General features: G+C 41.9%; 1 long non-coding RNA gene across 1 annotated transcript in view; it reads left to right on the top strand.

The window, feature by feature from the left end:
- The window catches only part of LOC114276357 (uncharacterized), a 76,043-nt gene that overhangs the window by 43,027 nt on the left and 11,172 nt on the right, over positions 1-21,844 (top strand). The gene's annotated exons all lie outside the window — the stretch shown is intronic.

The following is a 21,844-nucleotide window of genomic DNA, read 5'->3' as shown; positions in this document are numbered from 1 at the left end:
AGAGGCACAGAGAGGTGACCTTGAGGTAGAGTCCCTCCGAGAGAAGATCTCCAATGGGAAGGTTGAGAAGGGTTTGACGGCGTATCCCGACTAGAGTGTGAGATACCGAGGCCATTTGTTTGTGCCAGAGTCTTGCCGAGAGGAAGTACTCCAAGAGTTCCATCATTCACGCCTTGCGGTGCATCCGGGAGGCACTAAGATTTATCAGGATTTGGGTCGCCAGTTTTGGTGGCGGGGTATGAAGAGAGATGTGGCTGTTTTTGTATCGAAGTGCCTTACTTGCCAGCAAGTGAAGGCCGAGCATCAGAGGCCAGTGGGTTTGTTGCAACCCTTGCCTATTGCCGAGTGGAAGTGGGAGCATGTCACTATGGACTTCGTTGTAGGTCTTCCGAGGACTCAGCGGGGTAGTGATGCCATTTGGGTGGTTGTAGACCGGTTGACTAAGTCGGCGCACTTCATTCCTATGTGCGTGAGAGATTCGGTAGATCATCTCGCCGACTTGTATATTCGGGACATAATTAGATTGCACGGGGTCCCAATGACGATCGTCTCAGATAGAGATCCTCGTTTTACTGCTAGATTGTGGCAGAGTTTGCAGAGTGCCTTGGGCACTAAGTTGACCTTTAGTACGGCTTATCATCCTCAGACTGACGGGCAGTCCGAGCGTACCATTTAGATCCTTGAGGATATGCTTCGAGGTTGTGTCCTTGACTTTAGTGGGACGTGGGAGAGGCACTTGCCCTTGGTGGAGTTTGCCTACAACAACAGTTTTCAGTCTAGCATCGGTATGGCGCTGTTTAAGGCCTTGTATGGCTGACCGTGTAGGTCTCCAGTGTGTTGGGCCGAGGTAGGTGATGCACCTTTGTTGGGTCCGGAGTTGGTTAGGGAGACGACGGAGAAAGTTGAGCTTTTCCGTAGGAGGATTGTTAGATCCCAGAGTCGCCAAAAGAGTTATGCGGACCGTAGGAGAAGGCCTTTGGCGTTTGAGGTAGGTGATCATGTCTTCTTGAAAATATCACCTAAGCGAGGTTTGATGAGGTTCGGGAAGAGTGGGAAGTTATCCCCTCGGTTTATTGGTCTCTTTGAGATCCTTGAGGGGATTGGCGAGGTTGCTTATCGTTTAGCTTTGCCGCCGCAGTTGTCCGAAGTGCATAACGTGTTTCATGTGAGTATGCTTCGGAAGTATGAGCCGGATCCGTCCCTTGTATTGGATTGGACCGACTTAGAGGTTGATGAGGATGCCTCGTATGAGGAGAGGCCAGTTCGGGTCTTGGATAGGCGGGATCAAGTCCTGCGTGGCAAGACCATTCTTTTGGTAAAGGTTTTGTGGAAACATCATGGAGTGGAGAAAGCCACTTGGGAACGTGAGTTGGATGTCCGCGAGAAATATCTGGACTTGTTTGTTGATGTGTAACCATGTATTGGTAATTTTGTAATATTGTTGAACTTTAAGAACATTATATGTGTCTTAAGTTGTAAAACATTGTGAATGTTTTGGTTAATGGAAATTTGTTTTAACATTGCATATGTTCAATGTATTGTGGAAATGCAGGCATGATGTTAATGTTGCATGTATTATGGAATTGTGGAAAATGAGTTGAAATTGGTAAATTTCAAAAGAATGCATGTTGATAATGCAGGTTGTTATGTGTAATGCGAAATGCCTCTTGAAAGAGAGGGGATTGACCGGTAATGGGTCGAATTGTAACACCCTCAAAATAATAACATTAAACCCATCAAATAAGACATGCATTTACATATAAACTAACCACATTCCTTTATTTATTAGAGTTCCATTACATAAGTATTACATGTTAACATCAAAACAAAATGCCCTACGGGCTTATAGCTTTCCAAGTTAACACTTGGTTACAACAAAAGAGTACTAACTCGTTTACACATAAAGCCCTTGGCTTGAAGTTACATGTAATACATCGAAAGTAAAATGACAAAACATGTCCGCCTCTAGCCTCCCAAGCTATGTCCTTGGAGGTGGCATGCTTCCTGCACCTGAAAATGATATTCCCATATAGGGTGAGCCACAGCCCAGTAGAAATATACTAAACCAACCATGAACAATGACTAAAATATTAGCAATTGATAGATGGCCAACACTGATACAATCACATAAATCATATATTTATGTCAAACGACTTACAAGTCCCAATTACTTTTCATTTTCCCTTTTTCAACAGATAGGCATATAAGCACTACCCACATGCTCAACAGATATGTATAACAACAATATCCACATTCTCAGATAAGCAAATAAGCTATATCCACATTCTATAACAGATATGTATAACAACAATATCCACAGATAAGCATAAAAGCTATATCCACACATCACAAAGATAAGCATATAAGCTCTATCTTCACTTCTTTAGACAAGCATATGAGCTGTATCTACGGAGTTCATCCCCTATCTTCTCCCATCACTATCCGGTTTAGAGGTACATCCCCTATCTTCCCCTAAACCGCGGAGTACATCCCCTATCTCCTCCTCTACACATAACGTATATAAACACATTGGTTCTATATACAATCACCCAATACATACAGTTAATGTATTCTATCAACCGTCAAGTTCCATGACACATTTCATTGATTAGTTTCAGTTTGCCTAATCATCATGCATTGTCTACAACAATCACGACTATCCTCCACCGATAGCCCAAAGCAGTTATTTCTAAACAGAAAGTAAATGCACAATGGATATTCAACATTTCATTTCTTCATTCTTCTCAATTAATTATCCCAATTAATTAAACAATGTAATTAGGTCAATTTCCATAATTAACATTTCAACCCTTAGGTCCCATTTTCATCAATGATTCAACAATCATTCCATTTCTCTATGCCAAACATGCATCTAGGTTTATTATGAATAAAACCCCAACTTTTGTAAAATTACACAAAAGCCCCAAACTTTCACAAAATTACCAAGCCAAGCCCAACATCTCAAAATACCAAAATTTAAAGACAAAACCCATAGAGAGGAGTAGGATATCCCTACCTTGAAGTTTTAGCCAAAAAGGAGATGAAGACTCGAAGATCAACTTGCCCCAAATCCAAACTTTTTCAGATTAAATCGAAGCTCTCATCACCCTCTATCTTTTTAACAAAGGCCCTAGGCTAGATTCACACTCTAGGGAGATCAAATCTTAGAGAGAGTATAAGTGTAGGGAGAGAGAGGCTCGGATTTAGGCTTTGGATCAAAAAGAAAGTGAAAAAGTGATGTTTAAAATCGCTACTGTCCGCTGATATAAAACACGCTCGCTCGAGCGAAGGCTTGGTCGCTCGAGCAACTAGACACAGAAAACTCTCGCTCGAGCCAAGAAGTTCTCGATCGAGCGAAGAAAAATCCAGACCGCTCGAGCGAAGGAAGCTCGCTTGAGCCAAGAAAGACAGCTCTCAGGTCCAGAACCAGGTGCAACCGCTCGTTCGAGCGAGCCACTCTGGCTCGACCCACCAAACACGAACCCCACTCTCGCTCGAGCGACCAACTCCTCGCTCGAGCGAAGGTCCAAAATTCTGGGCAGCAACACTAGGCTCCCGAACACAACCAACCTGTAACAAACCTGCCCAACACATCCTATAACTCAAATATTAAGAAAAAGGAATGTAAACACGATAATAACCAACTACCAACATCCACGAACACATGTCCGGATCACTGTACAACAAGGGTAAACCCGGGATCGCTATACGAATTGTTTAATATTATGTTGTAGCATTGTTGAGAATGGAGAAAACCTGTTTTTGAAAAACTTGTGTTTAATTTCGGGGACGAAATTCTTTAAGGGGGGGAGGTTATAGCAATCCCGGTTGTCCCTTTACTGTTCTGTTGCGTTCTGGACTTGGATTCCGTGATGTTGGTGGTGGTATACCTTGTTGTCATCCTTTAATTCCGCTTGATTGAGTTTTAGGATGTATTGGGCAGAGTTGTTACAGGTTGGTTGGGCTTTGGTTTCAATTTTTTGTTGCCCAGTTTTTAGGAGGTCCGCTCGAGCGGGTCTTCTTGCGCTCGAGCGGAGATTGCACGCTCCCAGTATTTTGGTGCTCTGCAGAACTTCTGCAAGCATGTTTTTCAGGCTCGAGCGGGTACTCTGGCGCTCGAACGGGTAGTACTTTTTGGTGTAAGTTCTGGGAGGGGGAAATCTACGCTCGAGCGGACTGATTTTCGCGCTCGAGCGGATGTACTTTATTCTTGTGTCTTGGCTCTCGAGCGGGCCTTATTGCGCTCGAGCGGACCTAGTTTTTTGTTCTTGACGCTCGAGCGTTATGTTCTCTGCTCGAGCGGGAATGTCGTATATCAGTTGGCAGCTGGGAATTTTAAAATCACTTTTTTACATTCTCTCTCTCTCTCTAACTTTCTAAAAATACATTTTGAGAGTTCCTCTCTCTAGAAACTCCCTTCTCTCTAGGGTTTGATCTAGTTAGAGTGTTTCCTTTTCCTTCGGCCTTTGTGAAAGTTGGGTTGATCGTCGAGGGCTACACTTTGATCCGAGAATATTGAGTTTTGGAGCACGTTGAGTTTCTTCATCTTCTTCCCTTGAGCTCTGATTTTGAGGTAGGGATTCCTACTCACTCTTATGGTCTTTGACATAGATTTTTGGTTGTTTTTGTAAATTGTTGAAGTTGGGTAATTTTGGGACTTAGGGTTTCGAAATGTTAAAAGAGGGTTTTGTTATTTTGATTCCAAGAATGTGTATTATGAGTTTCAAAATAATGATATTGTTGTTGGTTGTTGAAATATAGACCATTGGGTCAATATTGGGAAATGGGGTAGAAAACCCTAATTGGTTGTATAAATTAATTGGTGTGATTAATTTGGGAAAATTGTGGTTATATGGAATTGAGTTGGAAATAATGAAATTGACTCATTATATAGTAGAATAGTGGAGTTGAATTTGTTAATCGCTCACTTTTGAAAACATTGATATTTTATCTGTTGAAGCTTTTATTATTTGTTTAGAAATAATTGCTTGGACTACCGGTGGAGGGTAGTTTTGATTGTTGTAGACAATGCATGATGATTAGGCAAACTAAAACTAATCAATTGGATATGTCATAGAGTATGACGGTTGATAGAATACATTAACGTTATGTATTGATTGATTGTGTATATGACCCATGTGTATATACGTTGTGTGTATGGAAGGAGATAGGGGATGTACTCCACGGTTTAGGGGAAGATAGGGGATGGACCTCTAAATCGGATGTTGTTTGGGAGGAGATAGGGGATGGACTCCACTGATACAGCTCATATGCTTGTCAGTTAATGTGTCGATACAGCTTATATGCTTATCTATGGAAGTGTTGATACAGCTCATATGCTTATCTCTGGAAGTGTTGATATAGCTAATATGCATATCTGTTGAAATGTGGATACAGCTTGTATGCTTATCTGTTAAAATGTTGATACAACTAGTAGGTTTATCTATCGCAAATTGGGAAATGTCTAATATGAGTCACTGTCTCATATAAGTGGTTGGCCAGGTTCTAAGCCGTTGATGTAAATTGTGAAATTGATAAGAAATGGAAACTGAAATGAAACATGAACATAGTGGTCATGAAATGGAAATGGATTATGAATTGATTTATGGAACTTGAACATTTATCAATTGCTAATGTCTTAATTATTGCTCATATTGTGTTTAGCATATTTCTACTGGGCGTTGGCTCACCCTATATGGGACATCATTTTCAAGTATAGGTAGTATGCCACCTCCAAGGACATAGCTTGGATGATGATGAGAGTTTAAGGCTCTTTTGTTTATTTTGTTTGTATTACATGTATATCAAGCCAAGGGCTTATTTTGTATAGAGTTAGTACTCTTCTTTTGTGGAACCAGGTGTTGACTTGGAAAGCTGTAAGCCCATAGGGCATTTGCTTTTGTTGTTAACATGTAATACTACTGTAAGAACTACTCTGATGAATATCAATGGTTGTTTTCTTTTATATAATTGCATGTCTAGTGACAAGTTTTATGTATTATTTTGAGGGCGTTACATCCTTTAACTCATAATCACACTACTTTGATCATAATCAATATCACATACCTCATAACCAAATATCTTTTGACTCATAATCACACCACTTTTGTTCAAAATTGGTTTTTTCAATTTGTGCACATATGTGTTCTAGAATGGTTGGAAAATGATTTTGGGTAGTATATAACTAGTGGTGTGTGGCCGCTCAATGGGTATGCAATTAAAATAAAAAATTTATTTGAATATAATTTTAATTATTTACAGGACACATGTTAGTTACAAGTGACAATTATGCGAGGGTATTTTGGGTAAATAAAAAAAATGTGACATTATACTAGGGGTGGGCTGAAATTTTGCCTTAGCAAGGATTCGGATAAAGAGTTATAGCCATGTTGGTCCATTTATAAAACAATAATTATAATTTTATAACATTTTAATTATAAAACAAAGTAAAAAATATATATAAGACAAAATATATATATATATATACCTCTTTGTAGGAGTTAAATTAAAACATTTGTTAAAAATCATTTTCATTTTATTATTTAATTTCATTAACATTGTAAATTCAATGATATATAAAAAGATTTAAATAAATTAATACACATTCAAGAAAATAAAAAAAAATTTTAATAGTTTGTATTTATTGGATTAAGTGGTCGGGTTTGGAATTTTAATTGTTTTAAGGTCGGGCTTGGGATGGTTAAATTAGTCTCGATGTTAGGCCGAGTTTGAGATGACACATATCCCAACTATTTTTCTTTTTCTTTTTCTATTATCTTTTCTTTCTCTCAATTTGTCATGATTGTGCCTCAACTCTCTTTATTTCTCACTCATATTCCTCTATTTCGTTCAAATTATTGAACGATCAATGTTGGTAGTTCTTTCTCATTCAATTCTTACTCTCTCAACCTCGATCATCTCTCTCTACTCCTGTGTCTCTACACCAGATCCTTGAGTTTGTCGCTGCTCTCTCTGTCTATTTCATCACTATTGTGGTTGATGTTACGAAAATTTGTGACTTAATTATGACGTTTGTGATTTCTAATAATTTTGAATAATTTTGTTACGCCAAATAGTGATATAGTTACGTATTTTGTGTTTTATGTTACGAAATTTTGTAACTTGATTACGATATTTGTAGGTTTTAAAAAATTTAGATATTTTTGTTACATCAATTAGTGTTGGTTATACATTTTGTGGTTGATGACTACAATACACAAAAATAGACAAATAATTTATATTAAAAGCAAATAAAAAATTTTGGATTTAAATTAATAATTTATTGTATTATAACACTCAAATCATGATTTTTTTAATTGTTATTAAAAAAAATTATCAATTTTATCATAATTTCCCCCCCAAATAATTGTCAAAAATTCGGAACAAACACCCGAAATTTTGTCCAAATCAAAATTCCTTCCTAATTTTTGTTGACAAATGTAACGCCCCCAAAATAATAACATTAAACCCATCAATAGAGACATGCATTGATATATAAAAGCTCTACTTTCATCTATTCATCAGAATTTCATTACCAAAAGTATTACATGTTAACAACAAAAGCAAATGCCCTAAAGGCTTACAGCTTTCCAAGTTAACACTTTGTTACTACAAAAGAGTGCTAACTCATTTACACATTAAGCCCTTGGCTTGAATATACATGTAATACATCAAAGAAATAAAACAACAAAAGTCCGCCTGCCTCTAGCCTCCCATGCTACGCCTTGGAGGTGGCATGCTACCTGTACCTGAAAATGATATTCCCATACAGGGTGAGCCACAGCCCAGTAGAAATACACTAAACCAAATATGGACAATGACTAAAAGATTAGCAGTTGATAGATGGCCAACACTGATACTTTCCCTTATCACACTTTACGGTTTCATGACATACAAGTCCATGTTACAACCCATTTTCCAATTCTTTTCAATTCTCAATTTATAACCATGGCTCAGAACCTGGCCAAACAATTCATATGAGACAATAACTCATATTAAACACTTTCCCATTTCATAATTGATAAGCATACTAGCTATATCACACACCAACAGATAAGCATACAAGCTATATCATCACTTCCATAGATATGCATAAGAGCACTACCACACTTCCAATGACAAGCATATGAGCTCTGTCAACATATTAATAGATAAGCATATGAGCTCTATCTATGGAGTCCATCCCCTATCTCCTCCCAACAACATCCGGTTTAGAGGTCCATCCCCTATCTTCCCCTAAACCGTGGAGTACATCCCCTATCTCCTCCAACACAACACAATGCATATAAACAATCATTATACACATCGTCACACAACACATACATTTAATGTATCCTTTCAACCGTCATATTCAATGACACATTCCAGTGATTAGTTTTAGTTTACCTAATCATCATGCATTGTCTACAACAATCAAGACTATCCTCCACCGATAGCCCAAAGCAGTTATTTCTATACAGAAAATAAATGCAACAACGGATATATATATATACATATATATAATCAACATTTCAACCAGATGAGTGATAAATAATCCAACTACACCCTTTTAACTTCACGCATTTCCAAATCAATTTCTCATTTCTTCCTCATTAATTATGCAAATTAATTAACCAATGTAATTAGGGCATATTCCATAATTAACATTACAACCCTTAGGTTCCATTTTCCTTAATGTTTTAACATTAATTTCACTTGTCCATGCCAAACATGCATCTAGGTTTTATATAAATAAAAACCCCAACTTTTTGTAAATTTACACAAAAGCCCCAAACTTTCATAAAATTACCAAACCAACCCCAACATCTCAAAATACTAAAATTTAAAGACAAAGCTCATAGTAAGGAGTAGGTTATCCCTACCTCAAAGTTAGAGCTCGAATGGAGAAGAGGCCAAAACCAAAGTGCTCCAAAGACCAAGATTCTCGGATCAAAACGACGCCCTCGACGATCAACACAACTTTTACAAAGGCCGAAGAGAAGGAACTCACTCCTACTAGATCAATACTTAGAGAGAAGTCAAGGTTTTAGAGAGAGGAGCTCTCAAAATGAGTTTTAGAAAAAGTAGGAGAGAGAAAGAAAAGCAAAAAGTGATTTAAAATCACCCAGCGGATAACTCATATACGCATGACCCGCTCGAGCGGAGAACACAACACTCGAGCGTCAAGAACAAAATCTGAACACGCTCGAGCGCAATAAGGCCCGCTCGAGCGCCAAGACACAAGAATAAAGCACTTCCGCTCGAGCGCGAAAACCAGTCCGCTCGAGCGTAGATCTCCCCTTCCCAGAACTTATACCCAGAAAGTACTACCCGCTCGAGCGCCACCAAACCCGCTCGAGCGCTACCGCTCGAGCGTAAAATCACATCTACAAAAGTTTTGCAGGAACACGAAAATACTGGAGGTGTGCAATCCCCGCTCGAGCGCAAGAAGACCCGCTCGAGCGGACCGCCTAAAAACTGAACAACAAGGAATTGAAACCAAGGCCTAACCAACCCGTAACAACCCTGCTCAAAACATCCTAAAACTCAATCAAGTGGAATTAAAGGACGACAACAAGATGGATACCACTACCAACTTCACGGAACCGAGTCCGGAATACGACAGAATAGTAAAGGGACAACCGGGATCGCTATAACAAATCCCTAGACCTTTTCTTTGGCCCTAAACATTTTGAGAAATTACGCTCTGCCTCTCTCCGGTCATCGCCACTGACCATCACCACCTCCAAGTAAGTCCCACACCTTTCTCTCCGGTCGATAACGCCCAACCCCCTGCTCTGACAACGAAACCCTATATGTGTTCGAGCTCGATTACAAACCGGTATGTATTTAGTTCATAATCGCTCAAAGCCCATCCTTTTGCTGTTATAATTTGCGATTTATCTGTGTTGAGAGGAAATTTCCAAATTTAGGGTTTTCAAGCAGAGGACATGAATTTTTTGTATGATTAAGTAAAAAACCCATCTTCATGCAGTCTCATTTCCTTTGAAGAAAGAATTCATTTTTTGTTTAGGTGTAATTTATGAGATTATGTGTTTTGGAAGACCATTTGAGCCTTGATTGTCTATGTTATTTAATGTTTTGTAGTTGAATCTATGTTGCTCCAGTTGCTCTAGACTTGGTAGGTCCACTACTTGGATGTGTTAGATGATGTGTTATAACTGCTATTGAAGTTTTGTTATTGTTATCATTATCATTATGGTTCTACAAAGGAAAATTTTCATTGTTTATGTGTTGTGGCAACTTCATTGCCTTTTGTGAATAGTTGTGTGGATAACCATGGAAGAGTTCAAATTTTGCTCAACTAACTGAATGAAGGACTACTTGAACAATTAGTCAAGATTAACACGACTATATTATTTGAAAATAATTAATGGATGTAATAGGTGTTCATTATTATGTTCAAGTTTGTAACGCCCTCAAAATAATAACAATAAACCCATCAGGTAAGACATGCATTTACATTTAAACTAACTGCATTCCTTTCATTCATTAGAATTCCAAGACATAAGTATTACATGTTAACCTCATAACAAAATGCCCTACGGGCTTACAGCTTTCCAAGTTAACACTTGGTTACAACAAAGAGTTCTAACTCGTTTACACATTAAGCCCTTGGCTTGAAATTACATGTAATACATCAACAGTAAAACGACAAAACTATGCCCGCCACAAGCCTCCCAGCTATGTCCTTGGAGGTGGCATGCTTCCTGCACCTGAAAATGATATTCCCATATAGGGTGAGCCACAGCCCAGTAGAAATACACTAAACCAACCATGGACAATGACTAAAACATTAGCAATTGATAGTTGTTCAACACTGATACAGACACATAAATAACATATTTATGTCAACGACTTACAAGTCCCAATTACTTTTCATTTTCCTTTTAACAACAGATAAGCATACTAGCTCTATCATCATTTCCACAGATATGTATAAAAACTATATCTCACATTCAGATAAGCATAAAAGCTATATCCACATTCTCAACAGATATGTATATCAACAATATCCACAGATAAGCATACAAGCTGTATCCACACTCTACAACAGATATGTATATCAACAATATCCACAGATAAGCATACAAGCTGTATCCACACTTCACTTCACAAAGATAAGCATATGAGCTCTATCTTCACTTCTCTAGACAAGCATATGAGCTCTGTCTACGGAGTACATCCCCTATCTCCTCCAAATACCTATCCGGTTTAGAGGTACATCCCCTATCTTCCCCTAAACCGCGGAGTACATCCCCTATCTCCTCCAAATACCTATCCGGTTTAGAGGTACATCCCCTATCTTCCCCTAAACCGCGGAGTACATCCCCTATCTCCTCCTCTACACATAACGTATATAAACACATTGGTTCTATATACAATCACACAATACACACAATTAATGTATTCTATCAACCGTCAAGTTCCATGACACATTCCATTGATTAGTTTCCGTTTACCTAATCATCATGCATTGTCTACAACAATCTCGACTATCCTCCACCGATAGCCCAAAGCAGTTATTTCTAAAACAGAGAATAAATGCACAAATGGATATTCAATCAACATTTCATTTCCTCATTTCTCACCAATTAATTATCCCAATTAATTAAACAATGTAATTAGGCCATTTTCCATAATTACCATTTCAACCCTTAGGTTCCATTTTCATCAATGATTCAACAATCATTCCATTTTTCTATGCCAAACATGCATCTAGGTTTATTATGAATAAAACCCCAACTTTTGTAAAAATTACACAAAAGCCCCAAACTTTCACAAAATTACTAAACCAAGCCCAACATCTCAAAATACCAAAATTTAAAGACAAAACCCATAGAGAGGAGTAGGTTATCCCTACCTCAAATTCGGAGTCCCAAAGGAGAAGACGACAAAACCCAACGTGCTCCAAAACCCGAGATTTTCAGATTAAAATGAAGCCCTCGACGATCAACAACTTTTTTGTAAAGGCCAAAGGTGAGTAAATCACTCCTACTAGATCAAAACCTAGAGAGAAGGTAGTATCTAGAGAGAAAGACTCAACAATGGTGTTTTTGGAAAAGTAAGAGAGAGAAGAGAAAGTGAAAAAGTGATTTGAAAAGTCACAATTTCGGGACTTAAACCCAGTCTTCCGCTCGAGCGTAAAACACCCCGCTCGAGCGGCCACTCACAGACTTCCGCTCGAGCGGCCAACCTCCCGCTCGAGCGCAGAATGCACTCGCCCAGCACTTTTGCAGAACTAGGCCTCCGCTCGAGCTCCCAACCCTACGCTCGAGCTCACAACACTGCACAACAAGATACTGGATGGATGTAATCTACGCTCGAGCGCCAACACCTCCGCTCGAGCGTACAGGCCAAAAAAATCTGGGCAACTAGTTTTGGTTTCTAAACTCAACCAACCTGTAACAAACCCGCTCAACACATCCTATAACTCAATATACAAAGTAAAGAGGATGCAAACTAGAAAATAAACAACTACCAACATTCACGGACACATGTCCGGATCATTGTACAACAAGGGTAAACCCGGGATCGCTATAACCTCCCCCCCTTAAAGAATTTCGCCCCCGAAATTAAGCACAAGTTTTCAAAAACAGGTTTTCCTCCATTTTAAACAATGTTACAATTTAACATTCAACAATTCGACCCATTACTGGTCATCCCATCCCTTAAACAAGAGGCATAACACAAACATATGTATTATTAACATGCACTAACATTATGCACTAACTTTCCAATGTCAACAATATACTTAACACCTATAATGTTACATTCAACTTCCATATGAGGCAAGTTCCAAAACATACTTCCAATAACCAAAACATTTTCAATGTTTCACAACTTAAGACATATATAAAAGCTCTTAAGTTCAACAAAATGCAAAATGTAAATACAAGATTACATATCAACAAACAAGTCCGGATATTTCTCACGGACTTCCAACTCACGTTCCCAAGTGGCTTCCTCCACACCGTGATGTTTCCACAAGACTTTCACCAAAGGAATGGTCTTACCACGCAGGACCTGATCCCGCCTATCCAAGACCCGAACCGGTCTCTCCTCATACGAGGCATCCTCATCTACCTCTAAATCGCTCCAATCCAGCACATGTGATGGATCTGGCTCATACTTCCGAAGCATACTCACATGAAACACGTCATGCACTCCGGACAACTGCGGTGGTAAGGCTAATCGGTAAGCAACCTCACCAATCCTCTCAAGGATCTCAAAAGGACCAATAAACCGAGGGGATAACTTCCCACTCTTCCCAAACCTCATCAGGCCTCGTCTAGGTGATATCTTCAGAAAGACATGATCACCTACCTCAAACGCCAAAGGCCTCCTCCTACGGTCGGCATAACTCTTTTGTCGACTCTGGGCTGTAACAAGCCTCCTACGGATAAGCTCAACTTTCTCCGTCGTCTCCCTAACCAACTCCGGACCCAACAAAGGTGCATCACCCACCTCGGCCCAACAAATTGGAGACCTACACGGTCGGCCATACAAGGCCTCAAACGGTGCCATACCGATGCTAGACTGAAAACTGTTGTTGTAGGCAAACTCTACCAATGGCAAGTGCCTCTCCCACGTCCCACTGAAGTCCAGGACACAACCCCGAAGCATATCCTCGAGGATCTGAATAGTACGCTCGGACTGCCCGTCCGTCTGAGGATGATAAGCCGTACTAAAGGTCAACTTAGTGCCCAGTGCACTCTGCAAACTCTGCCACAACCTAGCAGTAAAACGAGGATCTCTATCTGAGACGATCGTCACTGGGACCCCGTGCAATCTCACTACATCCCGAATGTACAAATCGGCAAGATGATCTACCGAATCTCTCACGCGCATAGGAATAAAGTGCGCCGACTTAGTCAACCGGTCTACAACCACCCAAATAGCATCACTACCCCGTTGAGTCCTCGGAAGACCTACAACGAAGTCCATAGTGACATGCTCCCACTTCCACTCGGCAATAGGCAAGGGTTGCAACAAACCCGCTGGCCTCTGATGCTCGGCCTTCACTTGCTGGCAAGTAAGGCATTTCGATACGAAAACAGCCACATCTCTTTTCATACCCCGCCACCAAAACTGGCGACCCAAATCCTGATACATCTTAGTACCTCCCGGATGCACCGCAAGGCGCGAATGGTGAAACTCTCGGAGTACTTCCTCTCGGCAAGACTCCGGTACAAACAAACGGTCTCGATATCTCACACTCAGGTCGGGATACACCGTCAAACCCTTCTCAACTTTCCCACTGGAGATCTTCTCTCGGAGGGATTCTACCTCAAGGTCACCTCTCTGTGCCTCTAACACTCTAATCATAAGTGTAGGCTGCGCAACAACAGAAAACAAGGCCGCAGCCTCAACAGATTCGCCCAGTAGCAAATCAAACTCGCCAAGTGCCCCCAACATCTCCCATTCCCGGATGGCTATACAAGCTACATCACTAATGGTTTTCCTACTAAGGGCATCGGCCACAACATTGGCCTTTCCCGGATGATAATGTAACTCAAAATCATAATCCTCGATGAACTCCATCCATCTCCTCTGCCTCAGATTCAAGTCTCTCTGTGTAAACAGATACTTCAAACTCTTATGATCCGAGAATACCTCGAACCTCTCACCATAAAGGTAGTGCCTCCAGATTTTCAAGGCAAAGATCACAGCTGCTAACTCTAGGTCGTGTGTGGGGTAATTCTTCTCGTGTATTTTCAACTGACGTGAGCCATAAGCTACCACTTTCCCCTCTTGCATCAACACACAACCCAAACCCTCTCGTGAGGCATCACAATAAACCGCATAACCCAACCCTCTCTCCGGAATAATCAACACCGGAGCGGTGGTCAATCTAACTTTCAGCTCTTGGAACGACTTTTCACAAGTCTCACTCCACACAAACTTGACTCCCTTCCGAGTCAGTCTAGTCAACGGTGACGCTAACCTGGAGAAATCTTTCACAAACCGACGGTAATACCCAGCTAATCCCAGAAAACTGCGGATCTCAAACACACTCTTAGGCTGTGCCCAATCTTGCACTGCCTCAACCTTGGATGTATCAACAGACACCCCTTCCCCGGATACCACGTGGCCTAAGAATTTGACTTCCCCCAGCCAGAACTCACACTTCCCAAACTTGGCATACAGCCTATGGGCTCTAAGTAACTCAAGCACCACTCTCAAGTGTGCCTCGTGCTCCTCCTCAGAAGACGAATAGATAAGGATATCGTCCACGAAAACAACCACAAATCGGTCTAAGAACTCCCGGAAAATCCGGTTCATCAAGTCCATAAAGACTGCCGGTGCATTGGTAAGCCCGAATGGCATCACCAGAAACTCGTAATGGCCATACCGCGTACGGAATGCCGTCTTAGGAATATCTTCCTCCCTGACCCTCAACTGATGGTAACCCGATCTCAAGTCTATCTTAGAGAACCAACGGGAACCCTTCAACTGGTCAAACAAATCATCTATACGGGGCATAGGATACTTATTCTTAACCGTAGCCCGATTCAACTTCCGGTAGTCTATACACAATCTCAAAGCACCATCTTTCTTTTTAACAAAGAGGGCCGGTGCTCCCCACGGTGAAACACTAGGGCGAACAAAGCCCTTATCGAGCAATTCCTGGAGCTGAACTTTCAACTCAACCAACTCTGCTGGAGCAAAACGGTAAGGTGCCATAGAAATCGGCGCCGTACCAGGCACTAAATCAATAGAGAACTCTATCTCTCGGTGAGGTGGCAAACTAACAAGATCTTCGGGAAAGACATCCGAATACTCACAAACCACCCTCGGCAATACATGCTGGGTCTCACCACTCTCACCACTCTCAAAGCTAGCAAGTAGACTACTAAGCTCACTTCGCCCTCGCGAATCATACCCCGGTGGCAAAACACTACCAACCCGGTCTCCCAAGAAATGGAACCACTCCCCGCTCAAGGTACACAATGTAACCCTCTGGCGGTAGCAATCAATAACAGCCCGGTATGACGATAACCAGTCCATACCCAAAATAACATCAAAACCCTTCATGGGCATGACAACAAACGGAAAAGGAAGCCTATAATCGGTGACCTCAATATCACATCCTCTAACACCCTGTTTCAGGATCAACTCACCACCCAAAGGCGATACCACACAAATAGGAGATGCTAACTGTGCTAACTCCAATTCCAAAACAGATGCAAATGCAGCAGATACAAAAGAATGAGATGCACCCGTGTCTATCAACACATTAGCAACCGAGTTGCAAAACAAAAAAGTACCTCTCACTACTGATGGAGCTGGTACTAAATCCTGCGCGGTAACAGCATACACGCGCCCCGTAGGCCCCTGGTCTACCTGCTCACCTCTCGGAGCAAAAGACTGCTGCACAGACTGGGATGACGAAGCTCCCGGATTGGCTCTCGAGGCCTGCACAGACTGAGCTGGCTGAAAACCCTGCGTCTGCCTAGAACCAGACGCTCCCGAAGTGGCACTCAACTGTGGGCAAAACCTCTTCATGTGCCCAGGTTGTCCACACTGATAACAAATCAAGAGCTGCCCCCTGCCCAAACTCTGACTCGGCGGTCTAGCTGAAGAAGAAGCAGCTTTCTGACCCCCACCCTTCTGCGGGCAAACAGAAACCTTGTGACCCAACTGGCCACACTTGTAACAAGTGAATTCTCCCTGACTGCCTCTCCCCGAGCCTACACTAGGCACTGGAAAGGTCGATCTAGAGACTGCACCCTGAGACTGCTGAGGGTTAGAACCCCTCTGCCTCCTGCCATCACTCTGACTATCCTGGCTCCTCTTGGAGCCTCTCTGACCCTCATCCTCCTCCTGCATCATAAGCTCCATATGAGCTGCAGCATCCACTAGGTGTCTATACTCTCGAATATAAGACCCACCAATTCTCAACTTGAGGCCCCGCCTCAACTTCCGCTCAAACTCATAGCAACGGCGTTCCTCAGACGCCACCAGTTCAGGTGCAAACCTAGACAGACTGGTAAAAGTAGCCTCAAACTCGGCCACTGACAAGCCCTGCTGATTAAGCCGGCTAAACTGATCCCTCAGCTTCTCCCTTGCTACTGCAGACAAAAACCTCTCCTGAAAAGCATTTATAAACGCCTCCCAAGTACCACCAACACGAGCTTTCTCGTACTTCCACCATTGACCCGCATCTCCCTTCAGTTGAAAGGATGCCAAGGTCACTTTCAGTGCTCCGTCCTCGATGCCAAGCATCTCAAACGTCTTCGTTGTCTGTTCGAGCCATTCATCTGCCTTAAGCGGCTCTTTAGGATCCCCGATAAACTCATCCGGATTACACCGGAAGAACTCCCTCTTCAAGAAAGAAGGCCCTGCCTCAGCTGCCTGATTCCCAGCTCTAAGAATACCCAAAGCTCCTGCTATCTCTCTGGCCAAGGCACCCATAGCCTGCTGACCCACTGTAACGCCCTCAAAATAATAACATTAAACCCAACAAATAAGACGAGCGTTGATAGATAAACTAACCACCTTCTATCATTCATTAGAATTCCATTACATAAGTATTACATGTTAATCTCATAACAAAATGCCCTACGGGCGTACAGCTTTCCAAGTTAACACTTGGTTACAACAAAGAGTTCTAACTCGTTTACACATTAAGCCCTTGGCTTGAAATTACATGTAATACATCAAAGTAAAACGACAAAACTATGCCCGCCACAAGCCTCCCAGCTATGTCCTTGGAGGTGGCATGCTTCCTGTACCTGAAAATGATGTTCCCATATAGGGTGAGCCACAGCCCAGTAGAAATACACTAAACCAACCATGGACAATGACTAAAACATTAGCAATTGATAGTTGGTCAACACTGATACAATCACATAAATTACATATTTATGTCAACGACTTACAAGTCCCAATTACTTTTCATTTTCCCTTTTTCAACAGATAAGCATGCTAGCTCTATCATCATTTCCACAGATATGTATAAAAACTATATCTCACATTCAGATAAGCATAAAAGCTATATCCACAATCTCAACAGATATGTATATCAACAATATCCACAGATAAGCATACAAGCTGTATCCACACTCTACAACAGATATGTATATCAACAATATCCACAGATAAGCATACAAGCTGTATCCACACTTCACTTCACAAAGATAAGCATATGAGCTCTATCTTCACTTCTCAGACAAGCATATGAGCTCTGTCCACGGAGTACATCCCCTATCTCCTCCAAATACCTATCCGGTTTAGAGGTACATCCCCTATCTTCCCCTAAACCGCGGAGTACATCCCCTATCTCCTCCTCTACACATAACGCATATAAACACATTGGTTCTATATACAATCACACAATACACACATTTAATGTATTCTATCAACTGTCAAATTCCATGACACATTCCATTGATTAGTTTCAGTTTACTTAATCATCAAGCATTGTCTACAACAATCACGACTATCCTCCACCGATAGCCCAAAGCAGTTATTTCTAAACAGAAAATAAATGCACAATGGATATTCAATCAACATTTCATTCCTTCATTCCTCTCAATTAATTATCCCAATTAATTAAACAATGTAATTAGGTCAATTCCCATAATTAACATTTTAACCCTTAGGTCCCATTTTCATCAATGATTCAACATTAATTCCATTTTCCATGCCAAACATGCATCTAGGTTTATTATGAATAAAACCCCAACTTTTGTAAAAATTACACAAAAGCCCCAAACCTTTACAAGATTACCCAACCAAGCCCAACATCTCAAAATACCAAAATTTAAAGACAAAACCCATAGAGAGGAGTAGGTTATCCCTACCTCAAATTCGGAGTCCCAAAGGAGAAGACGACAAAACCCAACGTGCTCCAAAACCCGTGATTTTCAGATTAAAATGAAGCCCTCGACGATCAACAACTTTTTTGTAAAGGCCAAAGGTGAGTAAACCACTCCTACTAGATCAAAACCTAGAGAGAAGGTAGTATCTAGAGAGAAAGACTCAACAATGGCGTTTTTGGAAAAGTAAGAGAGAGAAGAGAAAGTGAAAAAGTGATTTGAAAAGTCACAATTTCGGGACTTAAACCCAGTCTTCCGCTCGAGCTTAAAACACCCCGCTCGAGCGGCCACTCACAGACTTCCGCTCGAGCGGCCAATCTCCCGCTCGAGCGCAGAATGCACTCGCCCAGCACTTTTGCAGAACCAGGCCTCCGCTCGAGCTCCCAACCCGACGCTCGAGCTCACAACACTGCACAACATGATACTGGAAGGATGTAATCTACGCTCGAGCGCCAACACCTCCGCTCGAGCGTACAGGCCAAAAATCTGGGCAACTAGTTTTGGTTTCTAAACTCAACCAACCTGTAACAACCCGCTCAACACATCCTATAACTCACATACAAAGTAAGAAAGGATGTAAACAAGATAATAAGCAACTACCAACATCCACGGACACATGTCCGGATCACTATACATCAAGGGTAAACCCGGGATCGCTATAACCTCCCCCCCTTAAAGAATTTCGTCCCCGAAATTAAACACAAGTTTTCAAAAACAAGTTTTCCTCCATTTTAAACAATGTTACATTTTAACATTCAACAATTCGACCCATTACCGGTCATCCCATCCCTTTAACAAGAGACATATCACAATATGTAAACAACATATGTATTTTCAACATGCATCATCATTATGCACTATCCTTCCAGTTTCAACAATATATTTAACACATATAATGTCACTTTCAACTTCCATATGAGGCAAGTTCCAAAACATACTTCCAATAACCAAAACATTTTCAATGTTTCACAACTTAAGACATATATAAAAGCTCTTAAGTTCAACAAAAATGTAAAATTTAAATATAAGATTACATATCAACAAACAAGTCCGGATATTTCTCTCGGACTTCCAACTCACGTTCCCAAGTGGCTTCCTCCACTCCGTGATGTTTCCACAAGACTTTCACCAAAGGAATGGTCTTGCCACGCAGGACCTGATCCCGCCTATCCAAGACCCGAACCGGTCTCTCCTCATACGAGGCATCCTCATCTACCTCTAAATCAGTCCAATCCAACATATGTGATGGATCTGGCTCATACTTCCGAAGCATACTCACATGAAACACGTCATGCACTCCGGACAACTGCGGCGGTAAGGCTAACCGATAAGCAACCTCACCTATCCTCTCAAGGATCTCAAAAGGACCAATAAACCGAGGGGACAACTTCCCACTCTTCCCAAACCTCATCAGGCCTCGCCTAGGTGATATCTTCAGAAAGACATGATCACCTACCTCAAACGCCAAAGGCCTCCTCCTACGGTCGGCATAACTCTTTTGTCGACTCTGGGCTGTAACAAGCCTCCTACGGATAAGCTCAACTTTCTCCGTCGTCTCCCTAACCAACTCCGGACCCAACAAAGGTGCATCACCCACCTCGGCCCAACAAACTGGAGACCTACACGGTCGGCCATACAAGGCCTCAAACGGTGCCATACCGATGCTAGACTGAAAACTGTTGTTGTAGGCAAACTCTACCAATGGCAAGTGCCTCTCCCACGTCCCACTGAAGTCCAGGACACAACCCCGAAGCATATCCTCGAGGATCTGAATAGTACGCTCGGACTGCCCGTCAGTCTGAGGATGATAAGCCGTACTAAAGGTCAACTTAGTGCCCAAGGCACTCTGCAAACTCTGCCACAACCTAGCAGTAAAACGAGGATCTCTATCTGAGACGATCGTCACTGGGACCCCGTGCAATCTCACTACGTCCCGAATATACAAATCGGCAAGATGATCTACCGAATCTCTCACGCGCATAGGAATAAAGTGCGCCGACTTAGTCAACCGGTCTACAACCACCCAAATAGCATCACTACCCCGCTGAGTCCTCGGAAGACCTACAACGAAGTCCATAGTGACATGCTCCCACTTCCACTCGGCAATAGGCAAGGGTTGCAACAAACCCGCTGGCCTCTGATGCTCGGCCTTCACTTGCTGGCAAGTAAGGCACTTCGATACGAAAACAGCCACATCTCTTTTCATACCCCGCCACCAAAACTGGCGACCCAAATCCTGATACATCTTAGTACCTCCCGGATGCACCGCAAGGCGCGAATGGTGAAACTCTCGGAGTACTTCCTCTCGGCAAGACTCCGGTACAAACAAACGGTCTCGGTATCTCACACCCAGGTCGGGATACACCGTCAAACCCTTCTCAACTTTCCCACTGGAGATCTTCTCTCGGAGGGATTCTACCTCAAGGTCACCTCTCTGTGCCTCTAACACTCTAATCAAAAGTGTAGGCTGCGCAACAACAGAAAACAAGGCCGCAGCCTCGACAGATTCGCCCAGTAGCAAATCAAACTCGCCAAGTGCTCCCAACATCTCCCATTCCCGGATGGCTATACAAGCTACATCACTAATGGTTTTCCTACTAAGGGCATCGGCCACAACATTGGCCTTTCCCGGATGATAATGTAACTCAAAATCATAATCCTCGATGAACTCCATCCATCTCCTCTGCCTCAGATTCAAGTCTCTCTGTGTAAACAGATACTTCAAACTCTTATGATCCGAGAATACCTCGAACCTCTCACCATAAAGGTAGTGCCTCCAGATTTTCAAGGCAAAGATCACAGCTGCTAACTCTAGATCGTGTGTGGGGTAATTTTTCTCGTGTATTTTCAACTGACGTGAGCCATAAGCTACCACTTTTCCCTCTTGCATCAACACACAACCCAAACCCTCTCGTGAGGCATCACAATAAACCGCATAACCCAACCCTCTCTCCGGAATAATCAATACCGGAGCGGTGGTCAATCTAACTTTCAACTCTTGGAACGACTTTTCACAAGTC

This window comes from Camellia sinensis, chromosome 11 (assembly GCF_055761805.1).
Source record: "Camellia sinensis isolate YWXY chromosome 11, ASM5576180v1, whole genome shotgun sequence".
Taxonomy (NCBI): domain Eukaryota; kingdom Viridiplantae; phylum Streptophyta; class Magnoliopsida; order Ericales; family Theaceae; genus Camellia; species Camellia sinensis.
The sequence above is the reverse complement of the archived record's forward strand: the minus strand, read 5'-3'. Positions and strand labels throughout refer to the sequence as shown.